The sequence below is a fragment of the Panthera pardus genome, unplaced genomic scaffold (genome assembly GCF_024362965.1).
Source record: "Panthera pardus isolate Hobbes unplaced genomic scaffold, ASM2436296v1 HiC_scaffold_24, whole genome shotgun sequence".
Classification (NCBI taxonomy): Eukaryota; Metazoa; Chordata; class Mammalia; order Carnivora; family Felidae; genus Panthera; species Panthera pardus.
In genome coordinates this window covers 111933266-111955100 of record NW_026526810.1, presented here as the reverse complement: position 1 = coordinate 111955100, position 21835 = coordinate 111933266, and the positions used below count along the sequence as shown (strand labels likewise).

General features: G+C 54.7%; 1 long non-coding RNA gene across 1 annotated transcript; it reads left to right on the top strand.

The window, feature by feature from the left end:
- Positions 1-9199: 9199 nt before the first annotated feature.
- LOC128773037 (uncharacterized) lies at positions 9200-20213 on the top strand. Its single transcript, XR_008417261.1, has 3 exons — positions 9200-9569; positions 11586-11701; positions 19477-20213. It is a non-coding gene; the product is annotated as an uncharacterized LOC128773037 (long non-coding RNA).
- The last annotated feature ends 1622 nt before the right edge of the window (positions 20214-21835 follow it).

Here is a 21835-nt window from a genome sequence, read left to right as displayed (position 1 = left end):
CAGAGTCTCTATCCTAGGTGTGGTCTAGGCTGGCCCTGGACAACTCTGCAGACTCCTGAGTGACTGCTCAGCCGACCCCATGCAGACAGATAGCTGCATTTATGGTCGCTTTACCGGGGCTTACTGCAGGCTAGCCCCAAAGGCCCTAGTAAGGTTCCAGTAAAGCTAGGTTCCTCTATTGTCGCCACTTTACTGGCAAGGCAACTGAGTTCCACAGCCATTTGGTACCTTGCTCGAGGCATACAGCTGTGTGTAGTAGAGCTGGGATTTGTAGTCGGACATCTCGAACCCTAGGCTATTCCTATTTCTTGCTTCTCCTTCCTCACAGGGGCTATGCTGGCATCCCAGGGCTGGGGAGGAGAAAGGAAAGAGCTGTAGACCAGTGACGGATGGTCTGTGGGGAGGGGTTTGGCTCCCCTCTCTGCTCAGCCTCGCTAAATCCTAAGCCAGAGACCCCTGGCCACTGGGATTGAGGAGTGCTTCATGCCCCCAAGGGGACCTGGCTGGGGCAGAGACGGGGGCAACCAGAGAGTGGGTGGCTGGAGACTGCACTGCACACAAAGAGCCTGATTGTGTTACAGACTCTGCTCTTTGGGAAAGTAAGTATCACGGAGTCGTCTTGTTTTGGACAATCTGGTGTCCCAGAAATCCGAGCCAAAGAAAACATGGACAGAGGAACAGGAGCCAGCAATGCCGAAGCCCACAGGTGAAGCCGGCCCTTCCGGGGTCGAGGACGGGAGCTCCCATGGGTTCCCAAGCTGGTGCCAATGTCTGGAGCAACCTCCTTGCTCATGGCTCCCTGGGGGCCAGGCCCTGGACTGGGGAAATTCTTCCACAGACAGATGGGAAGAAGAGATCAGGGGAGATCAGAGCCCCCTGCGGACCGTCAGGCTTGGGAGCCTGGATGCAGAGGCGCCTCACCACATCCAGGAAGCCCTGGGAGCCTCGGAGATCCACAAATTCTGTGGGCTCTGTGCCCGAGCCTGAGGAACATGCATTGAGATGAGCCAGGTTGGGGGCTGGCCAGGCCTCTGGTGTCAGAGCACCCTACAAGGCAAGGGAAGGCAGCTCAGTGGGAACCCAGGCAGGGAGGGGTGATCTTTTTTTTCCGGAACAGGATTCCCTGTGGGGCACAGAGCAGAAGTCTGTGGGCTGCAGAGTCTGGGACGTGCCTGTTGGACTGGGCTGGGGTCAAGAGGGCTGCCCACTGGCCTGGCCTCGTCAGCCAAAGCCAACACAGGAAATGCCAAGCAGACCTCAACGTCCGGGCACCTAATTTGCTCTGGCTGGCAGGGAGCGCCGCCTCCCCAGCTCGGGCCGCGCGGGCAGCACCGGCGGCGGGGAGGGAGCGGTGGCCTCGGGTGCTCAGGGGATGCGCTGTCCCCGCGCCGTCCTCGCCGGCCCTCGGCGGCGGCCGCGGGGCAAGAGGAGCCGGGCAAACACTCAGGAGGCCAGCCAGCAGCGCGAGGAGCCAGGCGTTACCCTGGACGGCGGCCACCGGCTTGTTGCTGGGATCCAGTTTCCCGCTCCTGCTCCTCCGAGAGGAGAGCTGCAAGGGGTCAGCCCCTCCGCCAAGCCCCAGGAAGGAGCCTGGTGGGCAGACGGTTGTTAACGCCGCCGCCGCCGCCCGGGTGATTAGCTGCTGTAATGGGCCCGCGGAGGAGCCGGGGAGGGAACAGCGTGTGCGGCAGCCGCTCGCCCTGATCCGATTAGTTGGTGAATTGACACTCAATCCTCCTTAGTGATTTCCTTTCTGCGCCCCCGCCGGCCAGGGCCAGAACCGTGGGGGTGGCGTGGGTGGTGGGCAGAGAGGAGACTCCGGCCTTCTCCAGACACCAGCTGGGGGTGGGGGTTGGGGGGGGGGCGGAGCGGAGGGTCTGCACTCCGGATGGATGCCGCCTGCGCGCCGCTAAGAACCACTCATCAGCCTCTCAGTGACTGATGGGCCAGCCTCGGGTGAAGGGATGGGCTCTGCTCTTGCCAGTAGGGACCCTCTCTCCCATATGCCCAGTGGCTCTGGTGCAGTGGAGCCTGGGAGGTGCAGTCTGTTCTCTGGGGCCCAGCATGGGGCCTGGCACAGAGCAGGTTCGCCAAGGAGATTGGCAGCGTGAGTGGATCAGTCTTCCCCAGTTGGCCTGACAGCCTTGTGGGAGAATCTCTGTGATTCCTTCCAAGGCCTGGGTGGCCCTTGTGGGAGCATTTTTCCAGACAGTCTCGGGAATGGCGAGCTCTCCAAAGGCCATCCGGTCCATTCCCCTGCCTCTAAGCCTTCTCCGAGGGGCAGCTGTGCTACACTTCGGCCAAGTTCCCCTTTTCGGCATTAGTGTGTGTGCATGCACGTGGGTGTGCACATGCATGCGTGTGCCCAGGTGTAAAGAACCCATGTCTGCCCAGAAGGAACACTAGATGTTTTCTTCCTTTGCCCATCCTCTGTGTTCTCTCAGCTTCCAGTGTTCCCTCCCTTGGAGGTCCCAGGCAGGGGGGAGGAAGGCTAGGTGTCTGGTGTGGAGGCTTCTGGGTCACAACATTTTCAGAGCTGGTCTTATTTATACTTCAGGCTGAGCCACAGGCTGGACTGGCCTCCCACCTGCCTGTCCCCTCAGCTGTCTTCCTAGAGGGTCCCTAAGCCCTGTGACTATGAGCCGGTTCTGGTTGCTCAGGGTCTGGGCTGCGGAAAGGGGTGCCTCCCTCCCTGCACTGGTGAACATGCTGGAATGGTAGCCGGTGGCAGCAGGGGAATATAGGATGGTAGTCCTGGAGGGAGAACACAGGCCTGTCTGGTCAGCATCAGCAGGCAGGGGCAGTGGCCAGCACCCACCAGTGGTGTTAGGCAAGAAATGCCCCTTGAGGCCAGGGGAGGAATGTGTCGCAGGCACTTTAGGGGCTGAAATGCCATCTTTCCTTCCCTCTTGATAGGTTTGGTTTGAAAACCCCTCCACTACCTGCTAACCAGCCCTGTCCAGCCCAGGCCTCTAGGGCCCCAGAGCCACAGAAGACCCCGAGGGATCCTGGGAGACACTGGAGGAGGGGTGCCACTGCATCCAAGCAGAGCCTGTGCCCACTCCTAGCCCACTGCTTCCTTCTCATTCCCAGGCTCTCTCTCCCACCCCAACCCTCACTTAGGGGTTTTCCAGCCTCTCTGCTCCATCATATCCACCCGCTGCAGGGAAGAGGCTGGAAGCTATGACAGAATGAGAACAAGGCCTGGCTCTGCAGTCTGGGACAGCCATTAAACCTTTCTGAACCTCAGTGTTCTCATCTTTAAAATGGGAGTGAGGAATACCCACATTCTACTTACTGCCTTGGAAGGATATCAATGATGCATTGTTGAGTGAAAACAGCAGGATGTGGTGCAGAATGCCGTGAAGATGGTCTGGAAGGAGATCCAATAAATTGTTGACAGAAGGTACCCCTGGAGTATGAGAGTAGCCAGGGAGAGGGCAGATAATGGGTGGGGGGGGGGGGGGAGAATTTTCACTTTTACTTAATATACTGTGATACCGCTTGAATCTTATTTCAGCAAGTGTGGGCCTCTTTTGTAATTAAAAAAAAAAACAAAGTAAGGGTTCTGTCTTAAAGGGCTATTGCCAGTTTTCAATGTGAATTTGTTGAGTGAGTGAATGAATGAATGAATGAATGAGTGTACATCTAGCTCAGGACATGCTTCTCTTTTCCCCTCTGAGCCGAGACTCAGGCTCTCCCTCCCCGCTTAGCCACGTTCTTACCCTGAAGGAGTTAAAACAGCAGCACTTCCAAAGCAGTGTAGAGGGGATCCAGAAGCCCCATGAGGCCTGGGTGGGATGTGCTGAGGGGAGGGAGGCAGCAACCCTTGCTCCTCCTCAGTCCCCAGCCCCCACAGGCCACTAGGGCCAGCCCACTCTGCTCGGCTCAGGACCTGCTTCCAATTACCCATGAAATCTGAGCTGGAAGAGACCTATTAAAGTCCCATTTAGTTTGATCCCTCTAGGGGCCAGGGATCTTTTCCGGCGACATTCCCCTCCTTGTCCGACTGGGACTCCAAGCCCTTTGGATGTTATCTCCTCCTGGGTCAGTATGTTGACAACTCCAGCTGTGACCCAGGCCACCCTGGAGCCTGAGCTGATCTAGGCCTGTTGTGGTTGAGGGGCCCCCAAACCCAGCTCTCTTCCTACCTTAGGGCCCTGTGAGATAGCAGGGCAGCACAGCAGGACCGGCCTACCTGCAGCCAGAGCCTGGGCCAGCCTGCACCCCTCTTTCCAGGCCGTTCTGCAGGTGGCCCTATGGCTCCTGGGCCTACCTGTTCAGCCCACAGGAAGCCCTTACTAGTAGGGCCATCTTTCACATGTTCCCAGTTGTGCCTGGTACAAGGTCCCATGTTTCATAACACGGGTTACATAAGAAACAATAAATAACGGTGATTAATGATCTCCTCCCCTCATCCCTGGGCTCGCCTTGGCCAGACCTCCCAGGGAAGGCACAGGAGCTCCAGGAGGAGGAGGAGGAGGGGAGCCCAGGGTGTGTCGGGGGGAGTCATTCACCCTCCCCGCCCCATTCTCCCTAAGCACCTCTACATGTCCTCTTCCATGACCACTCCCTGGGAGCCAGAGGAGGCCACCAGGAAAAGCAAGGCTGGGACCCCAAAGCCCCTGAAGAAGGGGGGCCTCCAGCCCTGAGGCAGCGGCCCCAGAGCTCCTCTGACCTCAGCCAGGGAACACTGTCACATCCAGTTGGCCTTGGCTCCCTGAGGACCACCCGGTGAGGGATCGTGCCCACCGAGGCCTGCTGTCTCCCTGCACCCACCTCAGCACCCCTCCCAGTTTGAGCCTCTAATTGCCTTTCCACTGGGTGGGAGGCCCAGGGCTGCACTCCAAAGACTGGGCGGGACTGGGCTGAGCCTTTGGGGGTGGTCTGCTGGGAGAATTCTGGAGCAGCAGGGAGGGAGTGAGGAAGCCACTTTGGGGCCAGGGCTGGGGCAGCCACTTGGAGGTGAGAGGAGAGCAGCAGGAAATGAGGGATAAGAAGGTTCCGGAGGAGGGAAGGATCTTGGGAGCAGTGCACGGAAGTACGCCTGACTAATTTGTCTCCCCAGATGCCCCTCTGGGCCCCCTCAGAGCTACAGAGGACAGAGCCACGACAGTGGGGAGGGGCACTTCTAAAGGTCATCCAGGCCAGTCTCTCACCTCTGACCCCCTCCACCAGCCCTGTGGGTGGATGTGGATCCTGTTGTGGGATCCATCTGTTTGAGGACACAGATTTTGTGGTCTTTGTCAGTGAAGGACACTCCTTCCTTGGGTCTAGCCTAAGCTTCCTCGCTGCACTTTAAGCCTTTATATCCTTGTTCGGTCTAAAGTGAGTTCACATTAACCTGTTGCTTTGTTTTTTCAAAGTTTAGTCCCCTGAGGAAGGAGGACCATAGACCTGGCATTCTGTGGGTACTCTGGCCTTGTCACCATCCCCTCTGCCAGGGCCCAGCGTAGGCAGCCCCTCACAGGCCTAGGGTGTAGGGTCTTGTTGCCTGGGGACCAGAACAGAACGATTATCTCTTGCTGGACACCTCCTGAGCCCTCCTAGTTCCGGTTACCAGCTCAGTGGGGGACAGGGGATACTGAGGCCTGGGGGCCAGGGGCCAGGTCACCACGGAGCCAGACCCCCGACACTCACAGCTGCTCACTGCCACAGCCTAGTGACCTTACAGGAATTCTGCATTTATCTCCGTCAAAAGTTAGGATGTCACATACAGCCCCTCCTCATGCCCCTGGAGGTTGGGAGGTGCATGGAAGGGAGACTGACCGGCCTTGGCCTTCCCCAGTAACCTGGGCTGGGCAGAAGAAAGTGTAGCAGGACACGTACACCCAGTGCACAGACAGATTTGCCTGCATGTGCAAGCACACACCTTCAACATACACAACCCCCCCGTATAGGTTCACGTGTGCTCACGTGCTTTGGCACACGGGGCCCATGTGCATTCACAAGTTCACTCAGACATGACGCACCTGCTCCCACACATGGAGAGGCACATTCGTTCCCACACATTTCTTAGCACACACACAGCTCCCTGTGCATATGCTTGCTGATATCTTCCCATGAACATACATGTATTCATCCACACACAATGACGTACTCATTTGCACTAACACAGACATTAATGGGAGGTTGTCAGCCGCTGCTTGGTTCAAATTATAGAACATATGATGCAGGTTGTTCAAAAGCCATTGGCTCTGGAGATCGGGGAGGGGCGGAAGACGAACCCTGGGCCCCCCTTATGCCCTTTCAAGAGCCACCAGCCTCCCAGGGCCATGAGACGCAAGGGTGGGTAGAATTTCAGTATGTGAGTGGTGGTGTGTGTTCTAAAGAAAGGAGATGGCCTGAGCAGGGGGAGTGGAGAGGGGCGGGTTCAGACCAAGTTTGGGGAAGGCTAGGGAACCACTTGACTAGAGTAGAGGGTTCTCTGGCACAGGCTAGGGGATTGATGAAGCCCAAAAGGGCAAAAGGCCTTTTCACAGTGGGGAGCCATGGAAAATGTTTGAGCAGGACACCATCAAGACCAGAAGCTTTTTTTTTTTTTTTTTTTTTCTTTCCTTTGGGAAGTGTCATTCACTCAGTGCTCTGTGCCTCATTAGCAGGAGACACAGGAAACAGTGATTCTGCCTGGAACAGATGGGGAGGAGCACGAGCTTCACATCTGACATGGGCCTCAAAGGATGGATAGGAATTGTTTAGACAAGGAGGGACAGAAAGAAGGACCAAAGCTGAACCTGGCAGCTAGGGGAAGGAGGACTGAGTTACTACTCACGTGTGCCCTGTCGAGCCGAACAAAGGTTGTCTCAAGGAGCTGAACACAGTGTCTATGCCAGAATCAGGAGCACAGGCAGCTATGACCAGGTCCACCAGGACGATCAAAAAGAGGCGAGCAAACAGTGCCAGATGCTTCCTGGGACGGGCTGACCTGACCCTGGCAAGCAGGGGACCTGGTCTGAAGAAGTGAGGGCCGTTAGGGTGAGGAGAAAGAAGGAAGTTTCAGAGTCAGCTGGCTGGCCTTCCAGAGGGACCCATGCAGGGCTCAGAGGCACCCAGATAAAGAAGGGGTGGAGGTATGGAGACCACCTGGCTCTAATCCCTGTCACATCCCCTTACTGGGAAACCTAACTAAAGACTGCCTGTCCAGCCTCCACCCACCCACGACCCCACCATCCTGCTGAGATTTGTCACTGAAGGACCCAGCATTCCAGATTCCAGCCCCGCCACGGTCCCATTGCCAACCTCCATCTCTTCGGAGCGGGAAACACCACATCCCAGCTGTCTGTCCCAAATCCACCTGGAGGCCAGCCAGCTTGGCTGAAGCCCAACTTAGGCCAGACCCTGGAGACGCTGCCGGGAAGAGGCCAGGACTAGAAGGAAGCGGCTGAGCCAAAGTCGGACCCCTTTCTGGGCCCTACCCTGTAGGATTCCCCCCGGCACACCCATGGGCTTGCCTATTGCCACATACTGAGTGACTGGTCGCCTGGACTGCAGACTCTAGGCCTTTCTGTGCAGTTCCGAAGAGGTACAGGTTGCCATGACAGCCAGTGGTTGGATTCCACCCTGATTGCCAAAGGCCTGGAGCCCTGGCTTTGGGCCCCACTCGGGATAGAAGTGAATCTGTTAAGAACCCAGAATCCTATCGTGCAGACTTGAAAGCTTGTCAACAGGCTTGCGCAGAGACCCTCACTCTGAAAACAACTTCCTCCTTCTTCCCCCACCCTCCCATCCTCAGCAGCCCAAGGCTACCAACAGCAGCAGCGGCTCTCAGTGCGGGGTTGGGGGGGGGGGCACCATCACCACTGCAGAAGAAGAAAGGTGTGGGGGGGGTCCCACGGCTGCTGCCCCCTCCCTGGTTCGCCCTCTCATCCTCCAGACACCAGCCCCACTGGCCCCCCAGCCTCCCAAACTGGCTCCTTTCTCCCTTCCCTTCTGCTTTATTCTCTACTCACTCAGCTCCCACCCAGAAGACACTTTTCTGCTGCCCATGGCAACTGGGTGCCACGATTTGTTTGCCACGTTCCATGCAAATTCCCTCTTTGTCCCTTTTGCGGACCAGAGAGAGGAGACAGAGAAACCCAGAGTCAGGGCAGGATAGAGAGAGTCAGAGGACACAGCATCTGAGAAACAGTCCCCAAGGACACCTGGGGGCTGGGGGCGGGATGGAGACACAGAAGAGGATGATGAGACAGAGGCCCAGGGGACTCTGAGCAGTGCCACACGAGGAACAGCTCAGGTGCTCCTGCAGGGACCGAGATCCTGGAAGGGTCACCTGGTAGGCCCTGTCAGGGGCGAGTTAAGGGTGTGATTTTGCAGTCAGAGACGTGGGGGTGCCTCTTACATGCTGTGTGACCTAAAGCAAGTGCCTTCACGTCTCTGTGTTTGGGTTTCCTCAGGGAAAATGGGCCTACGGCTGTACCTGCTATTCTTGTGAGACACAAATAAGAGCTCCTGGCACCTAATAAGCAAACTCTAGATTAGGCTATTATTACTCTTATTTTCAGAGCTTTGGTTTCCCTTTTTGTCAGAGGGAGATAATAATACAGATACACCCCAGCGGCGGTGGGGAGTGAGTGGTGCATTCGGTAGATATCGTCGACGAGGGGGTCCCACTCCTGGCTCGCCTGCCCCAGGCCGGGGTCCACCCCAGATCCCAGCCCTGCACCTCGCTGTGCCGCCGAGGCCCCTGGGGCAGGCCCCGTGCCCAATCAGGCAACAGGTGGCAGGGCCGGCAGAGCACAGGTGCAGCCTTGCAGGGGATGTGGGGGGGTGGTCCCGCCTGTTTCCTCCCCACGCACCGCTTCCCCCAGCTGCTGGCTGGGCAGGCCGTGCCTGGGAGGAAAGCTGGGTGGAGGGAGGTAGCAAACACAGCCACGTGCAGCCCTGCAGCCGGGGCTGAGTAAGCCTAGCTTCCTGCAGCCACCGTCAGCAGCTTTAGCAACAGTGGCCAGTGGGCGGCTCACAATGCCTGCTGGGGCAGGAGCTCTGCTACCGGGCAGGGTCACTTCCCTGAATTGTCCTCACCACCGGCTCCCCCCACCCCCAGCACATCTGGCCAGCCTGCCCGCTTGCCTGCTTGGGGAACCATGGAATGCCCAGCTGGAACCTGACTCCACCATCCTGGGTGGCAGCCAGCATCCAGGCCTCGCTAGGCCTGGTGGGGGGGCTTGGCCGGGCACTTGCTCTGGGGCTCGGACACAGCATGAGGCTGGGGCCCGCAGAAGAGCCAGGCTGGGTCCGAATTGGGCCCACGCCCACTGTACCCTCCAACAGGCAGCAAACATGAGTGTCCACCCTGTGCAGGGCTCTGCACAAGGACCGGGCTCAGGCCACCCTCTCTGCAGCCCTCAGTGGCAATGTCTCTCCCTATCTTGGTGGGAGTAACCCGCTGTATGACCTTGCGCAGGCCCTGCGACCCCTACCTGAGCTTTCTCAGCCAGCTGACGTCCAGCCGGCAGAAATGCAAATGGCCAGGACTCGTATGGAAAAATGTTCAAATTGACGGCCTAGTAACAAGGAAACATATCCGGAGCCAACCCTGAAATACTACTTTCACAGAACTGATGGCAGAGGTAAAAGACCGGTAATACGGAAGTTGCCAGGGGGTAGAGATCTCTTCACTCTTGGGCATTGCAGGGAACAGTGTGAGCTGGAACAGTCCTTCTGTAGGACAACTTGATGACAATAAGCATCAAAAGTCCTTGACCTAGAAATTCTACTCCTAGGAATTTAAGAGACCTGACCAACAGATATGTATAAAGATGCTCACTGTAGCATTGTTAATAACAGAGCAAACATTACATATAACCTAAATGCCCGATCATAGGTAGATTTGAAAAGAAAATTTTAGCCACGTGGTTGCATGGGGATACGATCATTAAAAATGACACCAAGTAGCAGCACTCTCAAACTTGACACATTTTTTTTTTTTTTTTTTGACAGAGAGAGAGTGTGAGCACACATGGGGAAGGGGCACAGGGGGAGAGAGAGAGAGGGAAAGACAGAGAGAGAGAGAGAGGGAGGGAGAAAGGGAATCCCAAGCAGGCTCCACGCTCAGTGCAGAGCCCCACAGGGGCCGGATCCCACAACCGTGAGATCATGACCTGAGCCAAAATCAAGAGTCAGACACTTAGCTGACGGAGCCACCCAGGTGTCCCCGGCACTCTCAAACTTTAAGAGACATAAGAATTGCCTGGGGATCTTGTTAAAATGAAGATTCTGATTCAACAAGTCTAACATCAGATCTAAAACCCCCCATTTCTAGCAAGCTCCCAGGTGATGCTAATGCTGCTGGACCCATAGAATTTTCACTGCTGATAGGAAAAGCCATCACTAAAATATGATAGAATGGAGAAAAGCATGCTACCAAACAATAAGATGCCATTTTTATAAGAAAAAAAGATATATGAGGGGCACCTGAGTGGTTCTGTCAGTTAAGTGTCCAACTTCAGCTCAGGTCATGATCTCAGTTTATGAGTTCGAGTCCCACATCAGGCTCTGTGCTGACAAGCGCAGGGCCTGCTTGGGATTCTGTCTCCCTCTCTCTCTGCCCTTCCCCCCACTTGTGCACACACATGCTCTCTCTCTCTCTCTCTCAAAATAAATAAACTTAAAATATGTGTGCCTTGAAAAAACCTAGAGGGATATACAACAAAATATTAATAGGGGTTTTTATGAATGATGAGGTTGGGTGATTTTTATTTTAATCTTTATGCTAATTCATACTTTCTACAATGAATTTATATTATTTAATGAAAACAAAGTGACTGTGCAGCTTAGGCCACACCCCGAACCTGAGAGGTGAGTCTCGCGGGAAGGGGAAGCATTGCTGAGACCAGTTAGAAGTGTTTCCCTTGGTGCAAGAACCAGCCCTGAACCGGAAAGGCCTGGCCAGGCAGCCTGGGAGAGGGAGTTCTTTGGACTCGGCCAGGAAGAGGGGGCAAAGTTAGGGGGACCCCAGGTGGTAGGCTAGCAGATGAGCCCTACATGTGGAAGCAGGCACAGGCCTGGAACCGAGGCCACCAGGACCCTGACACTGGAACACAAACGTCTCAGGCTCTTGCACTGACCAATTCCTGTTCCCTCGGTGTTTGTGGCCCTTTTGTCCTCCCTTCCTCGGAGCACCCGCTGGAACCAACAGGGTGGGAGCAGTGGGAGTCAGGAAGTGAGACACCCCAAGGGAAGGTGAACCTCGTTTCGAGGGCCGAAATCAGAATCCCAAGATGGCTCCTCAGAAGCTCTTCTCCCAGGACCAACCTCCACGGAACTGGGTTTTCTTTGATGGGGAACAGGTTTTCTGCACAAAGGATGCTGCATTCACCTATCGAGGGACGGAGAATGCTCTAGAGAGGACTGTTACGGGTCTGCTCAGTATTTTGTGCGGTAACCTGCTGGATGTGCTTAGGTAGGCCCTGCAACTTAGTCTACTGAGCTTTCTCAACCATAACAGAGAGGAAAGTTACCTGGGGTCTTGTGGGCCTCCCAAGACAGCAAGCTTCAAAGACTTAAAAAAAAAAAAAATTCTCTTTTCACGTTGTAAAAGGATATACCAAAGCTGAGAAGCCCACCTATCCTTTGTCCTCTTTTAGAGAGAAGATGACACAACCCTTCCGTATTGCCCCGTGGGGTCCACCCCCCCAGACATCATACCTGCCCCGACCACAGGCACTAGAAGTTTCGTTTTTCTATGCCACTAGTTCTTAAAGTATGAACAGCATATGAGATGACTTGGGCATGTTTTTTGTTTTTTTTTTAACTTTTCACGTATGTATTTATTTTGAGAGAGAGAGAGTGCGCGTGCAGGGGAGGGGCAGAGAGAGAAGGAGAGAGAGAATCCCAAGCAGGCTCCATGCTGCCAGCGCAGAGCCCGACACGGGGCTCGAACCCACGAACTGTGAGATCATGACCTGAGCCGACATCAAGAGTTGGACACCTAACCGACTGAGCCACCCAGGTGCCCCAATTTGGGGCATGTTTGTGATCATTTCGGCTAGTCTTTAATAACATTGAAATCATGGAGTGAGAAAACTATCTGCCTTCCAATCCTCTTTCCATCCTCCTGATGAGTCAAGGAGAAAGCCTCAGTTAGGGGCTAATGTGTCTCTCATACCTCATAAACAAAAAGAGAGCAGGCCCCAGGCTCAGAATCCTCACCGGCAACAACCACCTAGAGTTTAATTGATTTTTACAGTTACCTTCCTAAGGTAGGGCTATGACGTTTCCTTTAAAGTTAGTTCCTTTTTAAGATGAATCAGTATACACAAACAAATAAACAACAGTGTAGGTGATATTTGGATATGGCGAGCATCAGGAATGTGCCGTCTTCCCCCTGGAGAGAGGCGGGGAGGGGTCCCTCAGATGGACTCTTCTGAGGAACCCCCCAACCCCGACCCCCAGCTGCAACTTACATCAGCTCTGGGTCTCAGGGGCGACGCCTTAGCTTTTCTTCCTAATCTTGCTGGTTTTGAGTGTGTCAGGGGCCAAGCGTGTGCCTCAGGCCCCGGTACCCAGCAGGGGGCCTGGAACAGGGTAGGTGGCATTCAAAAAGTGCTGAAAGGCCTGAGGTCAGAGGTCAGGGCTGAGAAACCGAGTTTGGTCCAGGTCCCTTTCCAGCTGCGTGGCCCCAGACAGCTCAGTTCCATCTCCTCACTGGATGCCTCACAGGGGTGTTTTCAGCCCACTAAGTATATGAAAGGGGGTTGGAATCACCAAATCTCTATAAGGGATCCTGAATTTTATTACTGGTCGAAGTACAAATCCAGTGTCCCTGAAAACTGAGTGCAGACACTGAGAAGTGAAGACAAGGTAGGACGAAAAGAAGGGGCGGTGAGACGGGGTGGGACGCAGGGGAGCTGGGAGGCGGGATGCCCAGGACCATGCTCCTCCTTCACAAACTGATCTAGGTTTGGGAGGACCTGGAAACCACCCCCTGTGACTTCAGGCATAGCACCACGCCCCCTAGCCTGCCCCCGAGACTCCCCAGCAACGTCTAGCACAGAAAGCCTGGTCTTTGGAGTCACGTAACTAGTGTTCAAGTTCCAGCCCAGCCACTCGCTAGCTGGGTAACCTGAGATAAGTTAATCTGTTTGTGGCTTATCATTCTCCTCCACTAAAAAGGGGCCGGTGCTAACTCAGGGCTGTTGTGAGGATGGAATGAGGACAGACGTGTGCATGTGAGATTGCCACATAGTAACTGCTCAGTAAGTGTAGGTTCTCAGGCGCTCCTGCAGGTTCCCGGCAGAGAGATAAGCAAGTGATTCAAGGTATGTGAGGTCATCTTGGAGCATTTGATTAGCACTTGAGGAGAAGTGGACTCCCTGAAGGTTTCCTGACCTAAAGCTAGAGCTGGCAAGGTGGAGAGTGCAGTTGTAGATGTCTGCCTCTAGCCCAACTGCCCCTCTGCTCCTGCCCCTTACATTTTACCCAAGGCAGGAGGCAGTGCTGGCCCTTAGGGCCTCCAGGGCTATAGACTCAAAGCCCCTGTTCTTCTCCAAGACGAGGGGAGCTGGGGGCAGAGGAGGATCTTTGGAGAAGCAGCCAAATGTTCTTTGACTCACAGAAGAGCCTGGGGCCCAAAGGGCCAGCTGGAGGTCCACTGTCTGTCTGTTGAAGGCTCTGCTAGACTTTCTGTCTCCTCCACTCCTGGGAATCCAACCATAAGAGGAACTAATCTGGCTCCCCTCTGCACCCCTCGCCCCCAACAGTTTCCTTCCTGTGCTCTCTGGGGGAAGATGAGCGCTGGGAAGGGAGGGATGTGGCTGGTGAGGCGGGTCCAGCTCAGCTGGGCCACATCTGTATCCTTAACAGTGGCCTCCCCATTCCTGCTTCAAACTGCAGGGGAATAGGAGAGCCCCAGTTCTCCCCAGGAAACAGTGATATGACTCACTCCCCAGGATAAGCCATGGAAGAATGCAGCCTTTTTTCTATAAAACTCATGTAGAACTGTAGAACTCATTTTTTTCCCACCTTTATAAGGCAAACTGTGGAGCAGCACATATGTTAACAGAAAACTCCAAAAATAACTGTGACTTGAGTGAGACAGAAGTTTATTCACCTCTTTCATAAAATAATTCTGAATATAAGCAAGCCGGGGCTGGTATAGTGACCCTGAAAATTTTTAGGGATCCAGTGTCCTTCTAACTCATCTTCCTGGTCCAAGATGACTGCACATGCTCCTACCATCATAGTTGAGTCCCAGGCAAAAACTTGGCAGATAGAAATGCTTCTCTCTTTAAAGAGACTTCCCAGAGGTCAAACCCAATGCTTCCACTTATTCCCAGAACCCTAAGATGCCCTGAGGGGCAGAGATTGGCTAGAACTAAGTCATCAGGCCATAGCCTGCTGTAAAGAAAGCTTGGAAGTGAACTTTTATCTGGGTAGCACTGTCCTGTCCCATCTTCTCCCATAGCCACAACCCAGTTCAGGCTACTTTCCGTTCTGTGATGACCACAGACCTAGTCTTCCTGCCTCCAGGCCAAACCCACCACCTGCCCAGAGTTTTTCTATAAAACACACATCTGGCCATTTCACTCTCCTGCTCAAGAACCTTCAATGGCTCCCTGGAGCCCTTGGAATAAACTACGAACTCTGCCTTCAAAACACTTCACAATCTGATCTCAGTCTTCCCTTCCAGATCTTGCTGATCTCCAGACACAGTCCCTCCCCTCCCTTGCACACAGTCCAGCATCCCCCCCCCAGATTCCTCGATGGCCCTCAAATAGTTCATACCTCAGCAAATAATCCATACCTCCCCTTGACTGCAATGCTCCTTTGGCCTTTCGATTCCTGATAAATTTCCATCTATCCTGTAAGACGCTGAATAAGCATTACCTTCTCTATGCAAAGCCTTTCTTGCCCCTCTGTGGACCTCCTGGGAATTTTCTGGGACATTCTCTTTCAGAAGTCTGAAAGTCCTCGAGAGGATAGGCCATCTAAGATTTAGAGCTGCTCACCTGCCTATGACCGTGAGTCATGGCAGACACTTTGTAGGGTTTTGTTTGCACAGACTTGGTATGGTTTAAGACAACATTAAACCCTTCCTGCTGGATTAGAAGCCCCTCAAGGGCCACCACCTTGGTGGCCCCACCACTGAGCCCAGGGACTGGCACTGAGTAGGGCTGAATGCGCAAAGAACCCAAAGAAGACGCAGCTCCTTCTCTCCCCCGTCGTTAGCTTGAGTCCTGCTGCTTCACCGGCTGGCCCCCACGACAACCTGACCGGTGGCTAACACTCCCAGAGATGACATTACAAGGGAACAGATATGAGCCATCACAGGGATCCTCACCCACATCCACGCTGTTCCGATTATGAGACGTTTAGTCTGTACTGTCTCCCCTGGCCTTTTTTTTTTTTTTTTTAATTTTTTTTTTTAATGTTTCTTTATTTTTGAGACAGGGAGAGACAGCATGAACGGGGGAGGGTCAGAGAGAGAGGGAGACACAGAATCAGAAACAGGCTCCAGGCTCTGAGCTGTCAGCACAGAGCGTGATGCGGGGCTTGAACTCACGGACCGCGAGATCACGACCTGAGCTGAAGTCGGATGCTTAACCGACTGAGCCACCCAGGCGCCCCTCCCCTGGCCTTTTGACCCACAACAGAGACGGCGTGATTCCTGACAGAAACAGAACCGCTCCTCCACCCCGGGGTCCTCCGCATCAGTGTGAGCACCGAGCAGAGACTCCAGGCCTCTCGTCTCCCTGCCAGTTCTGGGATGTTGAGTGACAGCCTTCAGACCAGAACGGCTCTCTCCCTAGACTTGGCAGCCTCTGGACACGGTGTCATGAGGTTGAGGAGCTGGGGACGGGTCTTTGGGTTGCTGTTTTCCTCAACCTCCCCAGACACAGGTGCCCGGGGAAGTCCCTCAGTGACTACCTGGAAGGCAGGCTTTTTTTTTTTTTTTTTTTCCTTTGGGGGAGTGCCTACAGAACGTTGTCGTCGCACTGCCACCTTGAAGACACGCCTGGGGCATGAAGACCTTCTTCCCCAAGAAGCCCCAGGGCCCTGGTTCTAGGCTCCATATCCCTTCCCCTTTCACAGAACCTTCCAGTTTCCGGGGTGAATCCCCCAGTTCCCTGGGGGAAAGGATGGCCAGGATTCTCAGGCCAGGGAGATCCAATATTTATCTCGATTCTCCACCGCCAGCCCACACACACACCACACACGCCAGCATCGTCTTCCCCACCCTTTATGTTCCCAGAGCACTTTGCACCTTGATTCTGGTTTTTCAGATGCTCATTCATAATTATCTGTGATTGTCTATGAACGAGACTCACCTCCGCCTCCTAATATTAAGTGACACAGAGAAGGGGCCCGATGGTGGTGGATGCCCTCTTCTCTCCCATCCTCTCCCAGGATTCCCACTCAATGGAGAAGGAGGACCCTGAGGTTAGCTCCATCCCTTGGAGGGCAGAAGAATAATCTAGAAGACTTATCTCAATCTAGAAGAATAATCTAAAAGCCTCCTCTGGGAGGTTTTCCTGCTATCTATGGTGACCGTATCCTGGTGATCATGGTGAGGTCAGCTTGCAACTTGGTGGGGGGTGATCTGGCTTCCCTCTTTCCCCTTTCTGCAGGAAATGATCAGAGCTGAATTTGTTGAGCACATACGGTGTCCCAGGCCCTGTGCTACGTGACGGACTTCCACTTTCTCATTTAAACCACACAATCAGCCTTTGAGTTGGAGTTAGCAAGCTGAAAAGACTAGCCTAAGGTCACGTAGTGAGGGAGAAGCAGACTCTGTCCCCCGCACAACACCGCCTTCTTGGACAGCCTCAGCTGATCCTCGTCCATCCCTCTCCCTTCTGGGGCTTGCCTGCTGAAAGAATTCACTCTCTCAAAGTTCACGTCCTCGCCTGAAACGTGAGAGCCGCAATACTTCCCTCAAAGGTGCCTGTGAGATTCCCTTATATTCAGCATGTCAGGCACAGAGCCCGGTGCACAGGAGGTACCCCCACCCCCCCCCGCCCGCCATCGTCCCGCAGGCCTCTCCGTTGGGGTGGGGGAGGAGAAGGGTGACCCGCCATCGCCATCGCCAACCACCCAGCTGTCGCAGAGGCGGGACAGCCCCGAGCTGTCGGCTCCCTGAGCTCCTGTTCCACATCACAGCCGATTAGTTACAAATAGCTTCCTCTCCTCCCGTATCACTTACACAACAGAGAGAAAGAGGCGATTGTTCCTGAGGAGGAAGGTCTCCCAGGCTCCTCTCACCAGGGCAACTGAGAGACGCATGGTGGGGGGAAGAAGAGGGGCAGGAGGAGAAGCAGGGCGTAGTCACAGGAGAGGAGGACGTGGAGGGTCCCCGCAGTTGGGGAGGGACTGCTGGACATCTACCCTGGTGGACAGTGTGCAGGCAGGGGACCAAGGCTTAGCAAGGCTCCTGAGCTGGGAGGGCAGGCGAGGGAGGCAGCTCTGGCAGCCGCTCGTGAGCCCGATTCCTCGACATCAGCCTGCCCAGTGGCTCCAGTTGGGGAGGGGCTGCCCCCCTCGTTGGGTAGCCGCAGCACAGCAGGTGCCTGGCCTCTGGATTTCTCAAGAGCTTTGGACACCACCGGGATCTGAACAAATGCCCTCCCTCAAAGCAGCCGTGACTGGCCAGCCCTCCAGCCCCTCTGGTTTCAATAAAGCTCAATCTGGGACTCAGCGTCAGAGAGGCTGCTGAACACGAGGTGCTGGCTGTGGCCCCAGAGCCTCCCTTTGCCCTTGGTGGTCCTTGACTCTGCTGTCACCGCTAAGCTAGGTCCCTCCGTTAAAGGCGAAGGCCGAGCACGCACAGAGGACCCCTTTGTCATCCTCTTAGCGCAGCTGAGACCAGCTGGCATTTTCACAAAGGGCTTTACTAAATACTAAGGGAGAACAAAAGGGAAATAATTACAGAAAACACGAAAAACCCAGCCCTGGCTGCCAAGTGCCCAAAGTACAGGTTTCCGATCCTTTGGTGACGACGCGTCGCCCCAAAGGCCTGGGACGAGGCGGCGGGCACCTTGCCTGGCTTCCCTTGTTCGCAGCCCTCGTGGCGGGTGCCATCTTGTTTCCCACCCCTGGGAACCGCTGGATCACCCGTGGGCTCTGCTTTGGTCTCCTTTCCAACTTGACCCCACCCCAGGCCCCCCACTGGGTTCTGGTCTCTGGCCAGAAGCATGAGCCTTGTCCCCCGGGGGCTGGCGGGGCTGTGGTGACCAACCCAGGGCGTGATTACATAGTAATGGGAGGTTGTCCTCCCACACTTAACCCCTACAGAGAGGCCCACCCAAGTTGTATGGAGCATGGGGTCTCGGAGGGCTGCCTCTGAAGACTGAAGGACAATTGGGTAAGGAATGGGCAGACTTGGGACGTCTTCCCTGTAGGGAGAGGAGAGAGTGCTTGGAGGATTGATCCAACTCAACAAACATTACGTGTGCCAGGCACTGGACAAGGTGCTGGCAATCCAAGGGTGAACAGGTGTCTGCCTTCTCAGACCTACAGTCTGAGGGAAGACGGACAAGCAGCTGGGCAGTGATGAGACTATGAGCCGGGTGCTGTGATGGAGAGGCAATTCAAGGTGCTGGGGGGACCTGGATGAGGAGGGCCTCACCCAGTGGCCGGCAAGGCTATCAAGCCTGCCTGAAGAAGTTCATGGAGATGGGGTGCCTGGGTGGCTTAGTCAGTTAAGCATCTGACTCTTGGCTTCGGCTCGGGTCACGATCTCATGGTGCGTGAGTTCAAGCCCCACGCGGGGCTCCGTGCTGCTGATGCAGAGCCTGCTTGGGATTCTCTCTCCCTCTCTTTCTACCCCTCCCTCCCACTCTCTCTCTCTCTTAAAATAAATAAATAAACTTAAGAAGAAAAAGTGCATGGAGAGAAGGAAAGGGGCTCAGTGTTAAGGCTGAGGTGGGCCCACAGGAGACCCTAGCCCAGGGGGTAGGAGGAGAAGGCAGATGAAACTGACCAAGCAGCTTCCTGCTGGTGACCTTGGCTAGTTGGTGGCTACAGCTTGTCCGGCCTATAAAGTAGAAAGGCCCTCGGCCCAAGCTGTCGGCTGCTGCTGTCCCTGCCAGCCAGGAAAGGAGAGATTCTAGTCCTTGGAGATGCTACTTCTCACCCACCTATGCCACAGCCAGGTCTGGGGCTCAGGGACAAGGTCACAGGGAGTGTGCTTACCTCGTGCCACCTGAGACAGATGCTGAATTGTCATCAAGGGAGTAGGAAAAGTCACAGTTGGGAAATAGTTCAGAGGATCAACACAATGAAAAGGCTAGGCCAAAATGGGAAAATGAGTCAGGAAGCTGAAAGGCAGGAAATTGGGATGGGTCGAGGCAGGTGTTTTCAGGCTAAAACCATGACTAATGCAAGGTGTGGGAAGCCCGGTGTGCTGGGACGGCCTTGGGAGGAAGGGGCCTGCCTGGCAGCCTGGTGTGCAGGACTAGAACCCACAGCTTCTCAGGGTGACTATTGTCATGGCCCAGACCCTGTGTTTACCTATATTTGTCCGACTCCCTGCGACAGGGTCGGCTCCAGGCCTGGGTGAGGGCTGCTCCCTGCCACACATCGTCAACCTTGCAGAGTCTGTCAAGCACCCACTCTGCTCCAGCAAGGGGAAGCCTCCGAAAAACGTTCAAGACACGGGCCCTACCTTCTAGGTAGGTAATCTGGTTGGCACAGAAAGCTTATGCCCGCTGGACAGAACTTGGAGAAAGACTTAGGCTGACCCTCACCTTGCTGCTCTCTTAGTAGCTAAATGACTATGGGGAAATCACTTCGGCTCTCGCCTCTCCATCTTCCCATATTCTAAATGGGAATCACGAAAACGAGCTCCCAGTGTTATGGTGGCATTCAGCCGAGCTGAAGTGGCTCAAGCGCCAGGCACAGCGCTTGGCCCATAGTAAGTGCTCACTGAACACCATTTCTTTCCCGGCAACGACGCGTGATTGCGGTGATAACCAGTTCCCTGTGGAGTTTCGAGCATTGGTTCTGCCGGTGGATCTACTCAAAAGGCCTTGATGACAGCTGGGGCCCGATCGCCTGGATGGTGATGGGGAGAATACAGGGCACGGGAGGCGGAGGAAGGAGTGTGCACGCATTCACTCGGACAAGCCAGTCCCTCCATCGTCCTGCTCCTCTGCAATTGGCAGAAGCAGAAAATTCTTTATTTTCTATCTGTCTCATGTCCGTGATGGCAAAGACCCTGCCCTGTAACAGGAGTGTTTTTGTATCTCTAATAAGAATCCAAAGTTGAATCAGAAGTCAGGCTGTTAGTCCTGACTTGCGACAGGAGCATTATTCCCACTTGGGACGGAGGAGGCAGTGGGGGGGGGGGCGGGAGGGGGCTCTGAGAAGTACCAGAAGTCACTTTAGGTTATGCGGCTGGTAAGGACTGGGGCCATGATCCAGGGGAGCAGAGCCACCAGCACGCCCGCCTGGACTGGATGTGAGCAAGAGTGAGCTCCTGTCTAACCCATGAAAATGTTGGGTCTTGCTGCTTTCGGCCCCCAGCCTACCGTAGCTAATTCATCTCACAACCCAAGAAGCCAGGTTTAGAAGGGTGCAGTCCCCAGTTTAGTGACAAAAACAAAAAACAAAAAACAAAACACAGGCACACTTGTGGGAACCACAGACATGGTCCAGGCATTCCGTTCGCTCAAGAGTGTAGAAGGAGGGTACAGCATCCCCAGCTGTCTGTACCTGTCCCTCATGAACCGAAGCCTTGAGGGAACCCCTGCGCCACACCCCCAGCACCTGGGCCAGTGACTAAAGTATAGTAGGACTGAAGCAATATGGGTCAAATTAAAGAATGAATACAAACACATGCACATAAATAACATATGCATCCCTATACACACATTTACAGGCAAATATGCCCAATGCATAAGTGTTGAAAACATTCAGTTATAGACAGCCATATACAATACAGATATTTAAATAAACACACTCGTGCACAGCACATGCTTGTGCCCACGTACACAAATCCAAATCCAAAATAAGAAACACACATAAACACATGTGCTATGCCCACACAGACATTATGGACAAACATATATGATCCAGGCATGCAAGGATCTGCTCACCCCCATACACATGCATAGCAATGCCCAGACACCCTCCACCATGACCCTGGGCCCAGGAAGGAATCTGTCAGCTCCATGAGTCCTACCTAACATGCTGGAGCTCGTCAGAAAGTTCCTTGCAGCCCCCGCTTAGCTGGTGGATGACTGGCCCCTGGCTCTTGGACCTCCGGGCTTGGCCAGGCAGGGAGGCAATATCTCCGGCAGCCCCGCGTGGGTGGGCAGGCAGGCAATGGACACAGAGGTCACTGGGGTGAGAGCTGGGGCTGCCCTGGCCTCTCTGCTCCTGGCTGGAATGTGAGCAGTAGGGGCTGCCCCCCAGGCCTCTTCCCTCCCACAGTGCCCACCAGCCCCAGGCCCAGGCCAGTCCCTGAATCCCGTCGGGTTCTTGCAGCCAGGGAGCTGTGCATGGAGAGTGGTGGGGTGATGAACGCTCAAGGACCATGGCAGGGCCCACACAAATGCACAGAGATGCACAGTCATACACAGAAGCCGGTCTGGATATTTATCCACACGCAAAGACACAGGCAGGCATACAAATTCCCAATCCTACTGAAAGGCACATTCAGACGCTTCCAAACACACCTGGAGACACAGAAGAGACACGTACACACACGTAATCACTCAAGCATGCAGAGATATGAGAGACCAGACCCACATACAAGCCGCACTCGGACATACATACGGCAGACAGACGCACGCAGACCACATGGACCCAAAGCACATGTGGATCTCCACAGTCACGCACCAGTGCCCACGCGTGCACACACAGACGCACACAGATCCCTAGAGGCAGACCCCTG